The 2,989-nt window shown below is 42.6% G+C and overlaps 1 pseudogene; it reads right to left on the bottom strand.

The window, feature by feature from the left end:
- Nucleotides 1–240: 240 nt before the first annotated feature.
- Nucleotides 241–648, bottom strand: LOC116274216 (annotated as a pseudogene).
- Between the last annotated feature and the right edge of the window lie 2,341 nt (nucleotides 649–2,989).

The raw sequence follows: 2,989 nt of genomic DNA, 5'->3' as shown, positions 1-2,989 counted from the left end.
CTTTTTTAACCATCAGAACTCACTTAGTTTTATTTAGTTTTTGGCATGAAATAATTTCCTATATCCTCTTTTTAACTCACTTCTAGTAGGATAGCACATCTATTTTTCTCGTTCTGAATTCTGGATGATTTTATTGTTGAGGGAAGACAGTAGATATTGCACATCTACTTTCTTTTTTCTGTTATTTATTTGTTTATTTTTTACAGTTTTATGTAAACACAAAGCAGGCCCATGAGCTGCCTACTCATTTTCTTCACTGCACAGCCTGGCATTGGGGTTGGCAACTCGCATGGCCACCTGGGTGGCCCTTTCCATGATGGCTTTGCAGTTCTTGGAGGAAACATTGTGATCAGTCTCAGCACAGTAAGATTTGTTGCACATCAACAGTACTTTCAGCTCCTTGACGTTGTGAACCAGGAACTTCTGGAAGCCACTGGGAAGCATATGCTTTGTTTTTTTGTTGCTCCCATAACCACTGTTGGGCATCAAGATCTGGAGCTTGAACCCTCTACGAACCCTGTTGTCAATACCGCTGGATTTCCGCCAGTCACGCTTAATTTTGATATATCAGTTTGACTGGTGCCCAATGAACTTCTTGGTTCTCTTTTTGACTATTTTGGGCTTCACAAGGGGTATGAAGGCGGCCATGATGCTGAGGAGGACATGGCTGCCACCTCCATAGGCAGTGCCAAGGAAGAGAGAACATACCTACTTTCTAATGTTGGACTTGCACTGTGTGTCCACAGTTGATGAAGTGTGGCATGCCATGGTGGACAGACCTTGGGCATCTGGGGCAGACAAACCTGGATTTAAACTTGGCTTAACCATCTGTCATCTGTGGACAGGCCTTTCTTATTTAAATAAGCTTGATTTTTTAAAAAAATTTCTTAACAAGAATTATGCTTTTTTTCCCCCACAGAATTTTTTGTGTGTGGATTTAAGAGGCAATGTATAAAAAAAACCTCCAGTTTCAGTGTGTTGTTTAGATGTGTAATAAATATCAGCTCTTTTTTCATTTCTCACAAGCTTGACAAGTGCTTGTACTAGATACTACAGCCAAAGCAAAGATGAATATGACATAGGCCAGGATGGCAAATAAGTTTTCTTTCATGCCCAGCTTTCATGAAGTGATGAAGCCTCAGGGAGTACTGTGTTGAGATGGATTTTAAGGGTCAGCAGGGAAGAGTGGTGTAGTGGATTAGCCATATCCTTCAAGGCTCAGGAGGGGGCACTGAGGAACACAAATGTCACAAATTTGCCATCACTGACACACCTCTGTTTTGGGAAGTCAGAGCAAATGGAGTGTGAAATTTGTGTAGAAGAAATGAATAGCTATTGAACATAAGGAGAGTGGTAGACACTCTTACATGTGTTATATCTTGAATGCACTCAGCAAACTGGAGAGGAATGAATTACTCTTTGCAGGACAGTGCTCCAGGTGGCCTTGGACCAAACCAGTTTTTACTCCTTTTCCACTTGTAGTTCTCAAGAGTAACTATAGAATGTGCCACGAGTGTAGCATCTGAGATAAAGGGGGAGATGGCTGGAACAGTCATCTCCTGTTCCAGTTCTGTTCCAGTCCTGCCCCGTCCTCCTAAAGAAAAAGGGTGTCCTCTGCATGTTCTCACTCATAAGTGGGAGTTGGAGTTGAACAATGAGAACACATGGACACAGGGAGGAGAATATCACACGCCGGGACCTGTAGGGGGTGGGGAACTAGAGGAGGGATAGCATTAGGAGAAATACCTAATGTAAATGATGGGTTGATGGGTACAGCAAACCACCATGGCACGTGTGTACCTATGTAACAAACCTGCATGTTCTGCACATGTACCCCAGAACTTAAAAGTATATGAAAAAAGAGAAAGAAACAGGGTGTCCTTCAGTGCTTTAGCCCAGCGTGTCATGTGACCATAGGGAATACAACCCAGGGTGGGCTGCTTTCCCTGGTTCCTTAGCTGCGGTGCAAGTAGGGCACAGGCAGACGGAGCATCATCTGCCTTAGGAAGCTTTTCTGAGCCTTGGGGACGAGCTTAAAATGAATCCCAGTCTTCTGTTATCCTTGCTGCCTATCTATAAGTAATAAATCTGCTTCATGTAACTTGTGTGCGAATGTGTTCTGTCTCACTGCACCCAGAGAAGTTGGCAACGAGTGCGTAGTGATCTGCTTTCCATTATTCTCACGCTGTATGAAAGAAAATGGAATCGTAGACAAGGTAAGTCATTTTCTCAAGATTTTACAAAGTAAGAAGTGGTAAGAAGAATCTGAGATTTGGACCCAGATGCCTGATTCCAGAAGCCTTTTGTTTGTGACTATTTAAACTCAGGTGTTCAAATGGAGTTGTAAAAAAGAAAATACTGAGGTAAAATGTAGGTACTTTAAGGTGTGTCCAAGTGCATTAGTCTTAAGTGCTCAGCTTGATGAACTTTTTTTTTTTTGAGATGGAGTTTTGCTCTTATTGCCCAGGCTGGAGTGCAATGGCATGATCTTGGCTCACTGCAATCTCTGCCCCCTGAGTTCAAGCAATTCTCCTGTCTCCACCTCCTGAGTAGCCAAGACCACAGGCGTGCACCACCACACCCAGCTAATTTTTTTGTATTGTTAGTAGAGATGGAGTTTTACTATGTCGGCCAGGCTGGTCTTGAACTCCTAACCTCAGAAGATCTACCCACTTTGGCCTCCCAAAGTGCTGGGATTACAGGCGTGAGCCACTACACCCAGTCTAGCTTGATGAATATTTAATTAGTTTTATATACTTGTGTAACCATCACTCAGACCATGACATAGAACTTACCATTCCAGAAGCTTCTCTTGGGTACCTTCCTGGTTAAAAGTGTCTCCAGGAGGTGTGCTACTATTCTGATACTTACCACCATCAATTGATTTTGACTCTTCTTCAGTTTCATACAAGTGGAATTGTACAATATTTTCACTTTTGTGTCTGGTTTCTTTGTTCAACATAATGTCTATGAGATTCATCCATGTTGT

Source organism: Papio anubis, chromosome 3 (genome assembly GCF_008728515.1).
Source record: "Papio anubis isolate 15944 chromosome 3, Panubis1.0, whole genome shotgun sequence".
NCBI lineage: Eukaryota > Metazoa > Chordata > Mammalia > Primates > Cercopithecidae > Papio > Papio anubis.
Note: the sequence above shows the minus strand (reverse complement) of the source record. Positions and strands in the feature narration are given on the sequence as shown.